Raw genomic sequence first — 12,192 nt, 5'->3', positions numbered from 1 at the left:
ATGTTATGCATGTAAGCATGTATAAGAATTGGAGAAAACCGAATATTGAAGTTCCGTATATAATTCTAAGAAATTCGAGATAATTGAGTAAAACTTCTATTCTATTTTTTTCGGAAAAAAATATTATAAGGTAATTATTTTATCAAAAATAAATACTCATAAAACGTATATATACAACAACGAAAATTTTGAAAATTAAAGGAAGTTTTCCCCGTAAGAAAACATTTAATAAATTCCATAAACATAAAAAACATGAATATAACATGCCTACAAACTATAATGTATAATGACTCAAAAACAATTGTTGTGAAAGGGAATTAAAATCATATACTCGTAGTGTATAGTTTGTTTTCTGTGTTTTTTGTAATTTCAATTGAAAAAAATTGTTAACGAAAAAACTTCCTTTTTGACCTGAGATGTATGTATGAGCCTTTCATTATTCGTCAGCATTATTAGTGAGGTTGGTAGTATGCACCGATTGTGATCAAACTATCACCGTCAACCGTATCCTGATAGACTGTCTCAATTATGCACTCCAACGAGAACAAACTGATATGATCAACTGAAATCTACGATTAAATTTCTTCAACTTACCAATTTGATTCAATCTTGATTCTATATTGTACCTATCTATTTAATAGTTCTCGTCAGTTAAAATAGTCCATTATGTTATTATGTGCTTGAAATGTAACTGTTCCGTAGTGCTAATGATCTGAGAAATCAAAGCACAATAAATTTTAATGAAAAAAATTAATGAGGTTTGAATATACTTACTAGAAAATAAATATATATCAAGCATGAGTTTAATCTATTTATCTTAAATATTAACGAGGCAATTCTTCTTCTTTATGTGCCGTCTCCTTTAAGAAGGTTGGCTATCATCATGGCGATTTTTCCCGAGGCAATAACATCCTTCAATCGATTCAGTTCAACTAACTGAGTACTTAATATTCTATAACATTCAGAACAGTTTGTTATCTGTAAAATAACTGATACTTTGCAGAGCAAGAAGTAGCAGGGATCTGTTCAGATCATCCCTGCTCACAGAGTGATTTATTTCTTGTTATATCTTTTCAATTTCAAAAGATTCCGGCTTTGGAATTTGTTGTAAATCTACATTTATTTCTTGAATTGTTTCTTCACTTATTTTCAATAATAATGTAGATTATTGTAGCATAAACATTAATCGAACAGTTTTTCTTGGAAAGAAGGGTTTTCAGTGTATTTCTCTTCAATTATAAATATTTGTTGTGAAATTCATGAGGAGTAGTAAAATATATGTTTGGTTTACTCATCTTGAAATGGATATTTATGAAGAAGAGGAAGAAATAATAAAGAATATCCGTTATTACTTGTTTATAACTATCAATTCGAATTCCTTTGAATTCGATAAAACTGGATTTCTAAGTTCAAGCACACTTCGGAATGTAGGTCATTGGTAGGTCATTCATGCACAATGGTGATTAGTCGTATTATTGAGAATCGATAAAAATATTCAGTTGATATCGCTTTCGGCTTAATCACTTCAAAAGTATTTTTCGCCCCCTGAACACGAAAATATTTCGAGGATTACTTTAGCCTCAAACTGAAAACAAATCAATTCTTCTCCTCGAACGTTGAATTCATGTCATGACTGCTGGAATGCATCTGTTGATACAAAATGGCGAATGCGCTTCTATTATAAAGCTCATATTATTATCAAGTATTCTATTGAAATGTTATTTCGGCACCTTAAAACATTAAAGATGAACTATGGTCGGACTTTTTGCATGACGGTAAAAGTTATTTCGACTCATATTCATATAATTTTAAAAATGATTATATTGATTCGGAATTCACTTGATCAAACATTGTTATACAGGGTGTTTCAAGTTCGACGGTCTATTAGACGTTTCTGGAGAACGGGGCCGATTTGAAATCTGAAAATTCGGAATATGACATTGTTCACGATGCCCTATTCAGCTAAAATATTTTTGAAGTTTCACCACTTCTGGTTATACAAGAAATAAAAAAAAATAGAAAAAAACCTTTTTTCTCATTTTATGTCTTAGATATTATCAAGATTTCCATTATCAATTACTCTTTGCTAAAATTATTGCGTTAGTCCTCATAGTTTTCAAAATATTAAGAAAAAAACGTATAAAATAGAGAATTTCCTTAGTCTCAATTACGTGAATTATTTTTACTGTGCATATCCTATGCGTATACTTAATTCACTTTCTCAAACTAGAATGATGTTGGAATATCGTGCATATCTTGAATTTGGGAAATATCATCACAGGGTGTTTCAAATATTGTGCCAAAAATTGTGAATATATTGTATATGTTGAATTCGTAATATATGTATATATAGGTACAATTCGGATTAAATTTTAGTACTCAAATTGATATTTTTGACTTCAGTTCCCTGTTTTCGAAATTATTTATATCACGAATGAAAAATTATAAAGGTAGGGTTTGTTAAAAAAACTATTGAGGTATGAAATACTCGAAAGAACTGATCCTTCTATGAATGTTGAAAATAAATTTCATTCATTAAAATATTATATTATTATTACTACTGTTGTAATTAATTATTTCCTCTACTCCCTTCTAGAAGCGCTTTTTCATTTGTAGATATATCAAAGCAGCTAAACTTCATATTTTAAAATTTAGTTGTTTTGAAGGAGTATAGAAGACTAATAGTATATTGAGTATCGAGAACGGTAAGGACATTTTACTGATCGAAGACAATAATTTGGGGAAGGAGCGCAGCGACCAATCCAAATATTGTCTTAGATCGGTAATCCTTAACAGATACTTATGGCGCGTTTCGCACGAGAAACACAACCTTTTTAGTCAAACTACAAAATAATTATCCAAAAAATTTAAATAGTCATTCGTGACTTCAATGTTTATGAGGTGTACGAATACAAAAGAATTGTATTCTTGTCTTGTTGATGAAAGCTTATTAATTGTTGATTGTAAAAGGGACAATAATTAACTCGACTTTGCTGAAAAAAAATTACATTCTTCGGAACGTAGTGAGATATATTAAAGTCAGCAGCAGTTTCTGGAAATTCAGCTTCTTCTCAAGCCAGCGGTATTTCCATCAGCAACTGTAATAATTGACTTTCAATATTAAATTAATCAAATTCAATTTTTTTTTTGATTATTTCATTATTTCAATGAATATTATTCGTTCACTGAACGGTAAGTGATTCACTTACTATTCTCTTTATCGGTCAACCAGTAAAAATAATCTACCGACCCAGCAACAAACACGGTAACTAACAAAAGTCATTCCATCGTGCAAAAATAATCATTACTCTTAATTGAAAAATGAATATGTATTATAATGTTGACTTTTATGACAACGATATTGATCTCTCCTGAACATTCTATGCTGAAACGCAGGGTATTAGAAAATGAATGAAGGCCTGCAATCCCTGTATAAAATATCAAAGAAACCTCAACTTGAAATGGATCCCAGCAAATCTTGTGCTTTATGTTTTGAATATATGAGATCTTGTAAATCTCTCAAGGTCACAGAACAATTTTTCATAAAAGGGAGATGATCCCTTATTGTCCACAGCAGTCGTAATATGCGGATTGTAATGCAGAACTCATTTCGTTAGAATGTTGACATCCACGTGCAGAGGTCAATTTTCATGTTTCGCTTGTTTCACACTAATAGAAACTCGTTGACCGGAAGGCATGTATGAATTTTGCATACATTCTCTTTATCCGTTTCAGAGAAATCATCAGAACAGGAATTTCTTTCAAAAAAGTATATCTCGACAAGGGAACGTTTATACCTACCTACACTAAGCCCACACGACATATATCCATGTACAGAGTAGGCAAAATTGGATACTTTTGAAGGGGAAGTCCTATTTATTTACAATTCATCCCAAAAATATAGCATACTTGATTTTTTTTCGAGTCATGTTCAAGATATTGAATTTTTAAATTTTTTTTCTTGGATAAGTTGACTTTGGATTGTGCGGCGATGATAATAAATGAGTGTGGAGATTGATTTTCGGCTGTCAAAGTTCAATTCAAAAATTTAATAGTATGAAGAAGACCTCATTTGATTAAATTCTTCGTTCCTTGTTATTTGGAAATTAATTCAAATGTTTATGGTTTCTGAAAAGAAAACGGCTTTTTTTTCTTTCTATTAACCTTGCTATTAACTGTTTCAATCGAACTTTGTCAGCCAATAATCAATCTCCAAATTATTTTATTTTCACCGCCACACATTCCGAAGCCTACACATCAAAGAGATAAAATTCGAAAAATTCTTATTTTTGGTAATGGTAATTTTGAGATCTATCCCATTTGAAAAAAAAAATTAATAGTGATATTTCATAATACATCAGTTTTGCGTAAAATTCAATTAACGTCACTGAAGTCGAAGTAAAAAGTTGCTCCGAGATGATGTATACTTCATCAAAAGTCTTGGCCGCCCTCAAGAAATAAACATTCTATGTTCTGCAAATGAGATGGATATTCTCCTTTATTTCCACTGCAAAATATTTGATAGAAAATCTTTGTTACTCTTTGGTTTATGCAGGAAGATACATGATAGGAAAAATGAGAAAAAATCGATTATTTATTTTTTACTGATTATAGTTATTCCAAAACTGAATTCAATAGTCCATATTACCACCTCTTCTTTCAATCGTCTGCCCAATATGCCTAGGCACCCCCCCGAAACAAGTCACTAATGAAATTTTCAGGCATATCGTTCCATTCTTCCTGAAGGGCTAAACTCAATTCCTGAAAAGTTGAAGGTGGATATTGGCGATTGGAGATTGCTCTTCTTAAGTAATTCCATACGGGCTCAATTGGATTCATTTCTGGTGAGTTTGGTGGCCAGTTCATTCTCTGGATATTGTTCTCTTGAAGAATGCTTTGAACCCTTCGTGTACGGTGTGGTGAGGCCTTATCATCCTGATAAATGAAATTATCCCCTAATTCGTTGACCAGAGAAACAATGATGTTTTCTACATAGCTGGAATCAGTCATTGTTTCTTCAACGATAATAAGAGGGGTACGGCGAGCCATCATTATACCCCCCAGCACATTATTGATCTTCCTTGAAAGGGCACAACCTCCATGGCGAAATTTAGGCGCTCTAGTCTGCCTGGACCTCTCCAAACCCTTTCTCGTTGACTATCTCTTTGTAGACCGAATTGTGGATCATCCTAAAAAAGTACGTCGCGCCATTGTGGTAAAGCCAATCTTGGTATTCTGCCCATTGCCGAAGGGTAGCTCTATGTCCAGGTGGTAGCCGAGGTACTCTTAAAAGGTCTTCTTGTCCTTGAATTTGGGGAATGCAACCATCTCCTTATGGTACTGGTTGAGACAACCTATCTGTAGGTCCTCAAAAAATGACTTCGAAGGGCTGTTACAGATACCGTTCAATTCCTTCGAGTAAAATTTGCGATATAATGGTCTTCCTGTGTATATGTTACTATGGGATGAACAGGCACTTGTCTCCGGCAACGCTGCTGGTTTCCACTATGTGCCTTACTGAAGTCTGAGAAATATTCAAACTTTGCGCGATCTGGTAGTTCAACAAAGCTTTTTGATGTAGCGCTATTATTCTTCCCCTGTCAAACTGGGAAATCTGATGTTCCGTCATTTTAAGCGGAAGATTCTCAATATTCCAACTCTCGTTATTCGCTAAAAACTGATCAACTTCGAATACATCTGTATTCTCCCGAACAAGAAACATTTTTGCTGGTTTATTCATTTTCATGATAAGATAGTGAAAATTCCACACACGAAAAATAGTCATATAACATTCAACAAGTTGAGAGTTGATAGGGGGGGGGGGCAAGACTTTTGACGAGGTGTGTATTTGTGAAATGAACATTTTCGGTGCTTTTTGATATTTTTCTTCATATAGAATCATTAGTTGTGTTGTGAATTTTATGGAGTTGAAATAATAAGGATTTGGATGAACAATTCAATTTTCAAGTTTCAGTTGTTATTCTACAAAAATTTCCTTTAATTTAAAATTATATTAGAGTACCTCGAAAAGAGCGAAGATCTGTTGAAACCTAGTACTTAAATAAATTTCTTTGATCAAGTGAAAAATTTTGATAATGATTCCTAATAAATTGAATACCTATTCCAGTGAACGAAGTTGCTCTACGCTTCACAATATCTGCTATTTTCGGATTTAAAGTCAAGAATAATCTCTAAGGATGACGTTCGGCACAATTATGACGTCTTCGTTCTCAAATTTCAACTGTTAGTTCACCGGTCATCTATCTGTAAACAAGACTCAAAAGCTACTCATTCCTCGTTCTAATTTTTGAGCGCTCGTTTTTCTGATCAATCCCTCTATCATTTCGTTGGAATGTTTGTTATTTTCGAACTTTGAGTCGAAAATGATTTTATTCAAATTTAAATATGACATTCTCCCATAAAATAAAACACCATTTTTCTAGATTCCCTTCAGGTGAAAATAATGAAAATTCAATAGTGACAAAATTGATTAATAAACTCCTGTTATTTCAATTCCAACCATACAAAGCTCTCAGCCATTGTGAACATGGAAGTTCTATTAATCATATTATTTATTTCGATGAAGGTTACCAGATCCACGAATAATGAGGTTGAATTTGTAGTAGATCATATTTTCCATATCAGTATAAACATAGAGAATGTGCATTTGCTCAAAATGCTGTAATCTCGTCACAATCTAGTGAGTCAGCCTCTATTTTATCGTTTGTCCCAATGTGAAATAATCGAGGAAATAATGACGAATACACTAATTTTCATTGATGAACAGTTACTATTTGAAAATGAAAATGACGGTTCTAATATATGCAAAACATTATGATAATCGATTGGGATCATAAATCGTATTTTATATCCTATGCTAGTATAGGGGTAATTCAAATTAATCATTCCAAATCAATTGATGTAATGAACTACAAAGTGCATGTAAAACTAGGTTTTATTCTTCTATATGTAGTGAACATTATGTGATTAAATTCCAATGAATTCTGTAAAAGTAACCAAATAAATCCTATTTAGCATATTCCTCTTAATGAAATTAATTATCTATGACGTTGGTTATAAAAAATATGGGGCAATATGGCCTTAGTTGTGGCCAAGTCATTGCCTTGCTTAGAGATGGATCCATAATTAAGATGTAATTTTCCGAATTTTTACCTAATTCAACCTTGAATATCATTAACTTGTAAAAATTTTTTGATTAATGATGAGGAATCCTTTAATAATTTTAAATGATTGACTATTCGAATAATGACTTCTGATTATCTCTATTTGTTTTTTTTGCCGCTTCCGTATAGCTTCATAGAAAGGCAAGGCTTGGAGAACTTGGAAACTATCAGAAATAGGATAGAATGAAGATTATGTTTCTTATTTATGAAAAATTAACGCCGGTAAGGTTAGCTCCCGGCCGGCCAGCTCCACGGGCACCATTCATTCCACCACGGTCAAACACACTTCCGTCATTTTCGATATTTGAATTGAATTTCTAGATGCGTGAATGTAATAAAATTAGCGGCCAAAGATGAAATTTAGTCCATGTTATGAAGGATTGAAAGAGCCATAAAAATTGAAATTTTCATTCACATTGGTTACCCCTAAGGCTCCACGACCTGAAAAGTATGCTCCACGACCTGAAAAGTATGACATCGTGCCGGCCGGATAGTTTTTCGTGTTTTTCATATTTTTCGAATAAGCGGCCAAAGATGAAATTAAGTCCATGGTATAAAGGATTGAAAAAGCCATAAGTATTGAAATTTTCATTCACATTGGTTACCCCTAAGGCTCCAGCTCCACGACATGAATTGTATGATATCATACCGGCCGGATAGTTTTTCGTGTTTTTCATGTTTTTCGAATAAGCGGCCAGGGATGAAATTAAGTCCATGTTTTGAAGGATTGAAAAAGCCATAAATATTGAAATTTTCGTTCACATTGGTTACCCCTAAGGCCCCAGCTCCACGACCTGAATAGTATGATATCGTGCCGGCAGAATAGTTTTTCGTGTTTTTTATGTTTTTCGAATAAGCGGCCAAAGATGAAATTAAGTCCATGGTATGAAGGATTGAAAAAGTCATAAATATTGAAATTTTCGTTCACATTGGTTACCCCTAAGACCCCAATCGTATAATATCGTGCCGGCCGGATAGTTTTTCGTGTTTTTCATGTTTTTCGAATAAGCGGCCAAAGTTGAAATTAAGTCCATGGTATGAAGGATTGAAAAAGCCATAAATATTGAAATTTTCGTTCACATTGGTTACCCCTAAGACCCCAGCTCCACGACCTGAATAGTATAATATCGTGCCGGCCGGATAGTTTTTCGTGTTTTTCATGTTTTTCGAATAAGCGGCCAAAAATGGAATTTAGTTCATGGTATGAAGGATTGAGAAAGTCATAAATATTGAAATTTTCGTTCACATTGGTTACCCCTAAGGCCTCAGCTCTACGACCTGAATAGTATGTTATCGTGCCGGCCGGATAGTTGAATTGAAATTCAAAAAAACCATAAAACGCATATTGATTGAAAAATCTTATTATAATATAGCGGAATACTTTGCAGACGGCCATTTCGCATAAACTTTTTTGGCTTATTTATCGAACTAGTTTATCACATTTATTTTGATCAGTTGTTTTCATTTTTCTTTTTACTAGGAACTTATCTCATTTTGACCTGTTCTATACATTCTTTTGTAATGTCGAAGGGATTAATAAAGAATTGTTATTGTTATTATTATTATTGTTATTGTTATCATTATTCACATGTTTGATTGATCGTAGTAATGATTGTTCGACTGATTTTCAAAAAGTAAAAGAATTATAGTGTAATTTTTTGGAAACCAGTCGAACAGTCATTAATGTCCTTAAACAGCCAACGAAATAACCCTTGGATGTGTATTCGGGGAATATTTTTGTAGGACGTGTTCAACTTAATTCAAAGAAATAATAATATGTCTCTATATCATAGTGTTTAACTACTGAAAAACTACCTGGTGACGATAAAATTCGAATTTTATGGTTATTTTTCAGAAGCAACCCCCAAGGAATTCTCACTATATCTATTGAAGTTGCCGATCGAAGCAATAAATGATGTGGTGTTATAAATAATAAACGTAAATCCATTATAGACATAATGTTCTTTCCATTGAAAAACTTTCTCTGAATTGATGGTATTTTGAGGGAGGGGGGCTGCAGCCCCAAAGAACTCCCCCGCCCTGGCTGAGCTAGTTATCGTGATTTGTGTGCCTTAGCATCCAGAAAAAGTCACCTGAACAATTGGTCAAGGTATGATAAAAGAATCGTCATTAAATAAGAAATGATGGTTTCAGAATATTCTCTTCATTCATTAGGTTTAGGTACCAAATACTAGACAAGTTCACAATCAATGAACAATAATCTTATTGGAACAGCTCGGGATCATATTCCTTAATAGTATTTATTTATTCGTTTGAATGGATTACAACCAACAGGCACATGCCCAATTACAGGTGTAAGGTGTAAGTAATATGGAAAAATTATCAAATAATAATAACCTGAATGGAATCGCCTTCGGCAGAAAAAAAATATCAATTTTCTATCAGACAATACAATTGTCTTTTGAAATCATTTATGGACAGAAAAAAACATCTACTGAAGGGACATTGTTTAGGCTTCTACACATCGAAAAAACAGGACTGTGGAAATGGTGCTGCGAGCTTGGGATAGTAATCCTAAATGTTAAATTAGATCTTGACGCAAGTCTAGGGGCGTTGAAATCCAGAAGAGAAAGTAACGATACTGAGTCAATACGATTATTGATCAATTGAACAGGATGAATAGAATGCTTTTTAAAGTACAAAAACTTCGAAAACTCCCTATGAATAGATTTCAACGCTGAAATGTATTTACTGTAATATGGATTCTACACCACACTGCAGTATTCAAATTACTACACACTAAGCAGAAATACACTGATTATATAGCTCTAAAATTTGAGAATTCCCTGCAGTTGCGCAGAAGAAAACCCAAAGACATTGGCACTGAATATGAGCTTGCGGTCGAACAACACTCCCAAGTCCTTAATTTTAACAACCCTTCTCAAAGTTTTACCCTCAATTGTATATTCGAATTCAATAGGGGAAAGTTTACTGGGGCAACTCATTACTTTACATTTTTCAATTTTTCAGGTTGATTTGTTAGATGAGCACCAATCAGACAAGCGCCGGATATCCTGCTGGCTAAGACAATCAGAGCTATACTGACAAGTTCTCTGAAGAATTCAAAATGATCTGCGAAAAAAAGCCTCAATGATACTAAAATACTACAAACGTCGTTTGAGGAACATGAGGAACAGTAGAGGCCCCAGGTTGGAACCCTGAGGAACTCCAGAATAGGCTGTAAAATAGTAAGAATTCACTCCCTCATATTCAACATACAACTGCCTTCCATCCAGATACAACTGCGAGAGCAACCGAAGGTCAACAGAAATACCGAACCTCGACAACTTCTTCAAGAGCTGTCTATGGGATACTTTATCGACGCTTTTCTGAAATCAGCGTAAACTATATCAATTTACCTGAGATTATCCATTGAGCCCGAAATGTACTGAGTGAAGGTGCATAGATTCGAGACCGCGCTCCTCGACCGCATAAAGCCATGCTGGGATTCAGATAAACTGCTATGTACACGTGAATAGATCAGATTGTAGAGAACAATCTCAAATAACATTGAGCACACGGATATTAGTGCGATGGGTCTGTAGTTTCTGACATATACAACCGTTCCCGGTTTGACTACAGGACAAATGCGTGAGGTTTTCCACACTGCAGGAAACTGTTTGGTTCCTAATATTATGTTGAATATAAGTGACAAGGGATGACAGAACAAACCTCAATGTTTTTTGACTACACTAGCAGAAACATTGATCGGATATGACCTATTGTTGATCTAGAATTTTTTGAGGAAACCTCGTATAGAATCTCAGTGTTAATCTGAATAAGAGACAGAGAAATGTTTACAGATCTGAGGTAATTCGTCAACACGAATACCTATGTAGAATGTACTTTGTTGCAAACTGTCAACAACCTCACCTAACAATGATTATTAGCAACATCGGACAAAAGGTTCATTGTTCCTTAGCTTCTGAATTTTTCGAGGAGCCCATTAGCAAAGTTCAGCTCTGAAACGTAAAATTGAACGGTCGAACGTTTCGCATAATGCGAACAAGGAACATGGGAAGATATAATGGGAAAGAAAGTTGTGTATAGTTAATTGGCTGCATTGCAGGTTAGAATAGACGGCATTGCGTGTTGATTCGAAAGACCAGATTGCGTTTTGCGTCACTTGCTTTCGCTGCTCATTTTTTCGGATGGAGGAGGTCGGATTCATTTTTTACATTTGCGGTTATCTTGTTCGATTGAAGGAGCAATTTATTTTCGATTCATTTTTTTTTTATTCAATACGATCCTTTAGTATTTCAGCGACGAACTTTCCTGGACTGAAAAGTAATTTTATCTTCTTCTATTGAATTATATATTCATTATTCAACTGCTTTTGTGTGTTTAATAGTATCTATCAACAAACAGCGTGAGTTATAATAACCCACTAAAATAAATCGGAAAAGATTGCTCTGTGTTTCTATACTTCTTGTCGGTTTGTTGAAAGGGAACATTCCATTATTGTTATTGAGGGGAGGAATGTCACTTCAATAATTTTGACGTTTTCAAATTAAGTTGACACCTAACTATTGTGAATGTTTTGCTGAAAGAGATTAATTCAGATAGTGAAGATGAATCATTACAAAACTTTCAGAAATAAGACAAGCAGCTAATGTCACCATACACCATTTCTTCCCCAAAAAATCGCAAAAAATTTTAAAGATTTAAGATGTTTACAAAAATTTTCAAGATTTGTGTAGCAGTAAGGACATAAAGTCATCGTTTACAAAAAATGTTCTCTTGGCATATGATAGTGGACTTCCTACTCTATGCTAAGAAGCACACTCTACATAACTAATGAAATAAATATAGAGAATTATTTAAAATTATGTACGTTTCTTAAACGTCAATCAGAGAAGCATGTAGCTAAAAGGCAAAATTTTTTGCTGGTTTTTCAAACTTTCCACTTGATTTTATCAGTAAACAAAATTATAACTGAAATTTGTATAACATTGTTATAGCTAACTATTAAGGTTTGTCAATAAAC

General features: G+C 33.7%; 1 protein-coding gene across 2 annotated transcripts in view; it reads left to right on the top strand.

The window, feature by feature from the left end:
- LOC123682994 (sodium channel protein 60E-like) overlaps positions 1 to 12,192 on the top strand; it is a 222,303-nt gene that overhangs the window by 57,677 nt on the left and 152,434 nt on the right. The window lies entirely within an intron of this gene.

Source organism: Harmonia axyridis, chromosome 1, assembly GCF_914767665.1.
Source record: "Harmonia axyridis chromosome 1, icHarAxyr1.1, whole genome shotgun sequence".
Classification (NCBI taxonomy): Eukaryota; Metazoa; Arthropoda; class Insecta; order Coleoptera; family Coccinellidae; genus Harmonia; species Harmonia axyridis.
Note: the sequence above shows the minus strand (reverse complement) of the source record. Positions and strands in the feature narration are given on the sequence as shown.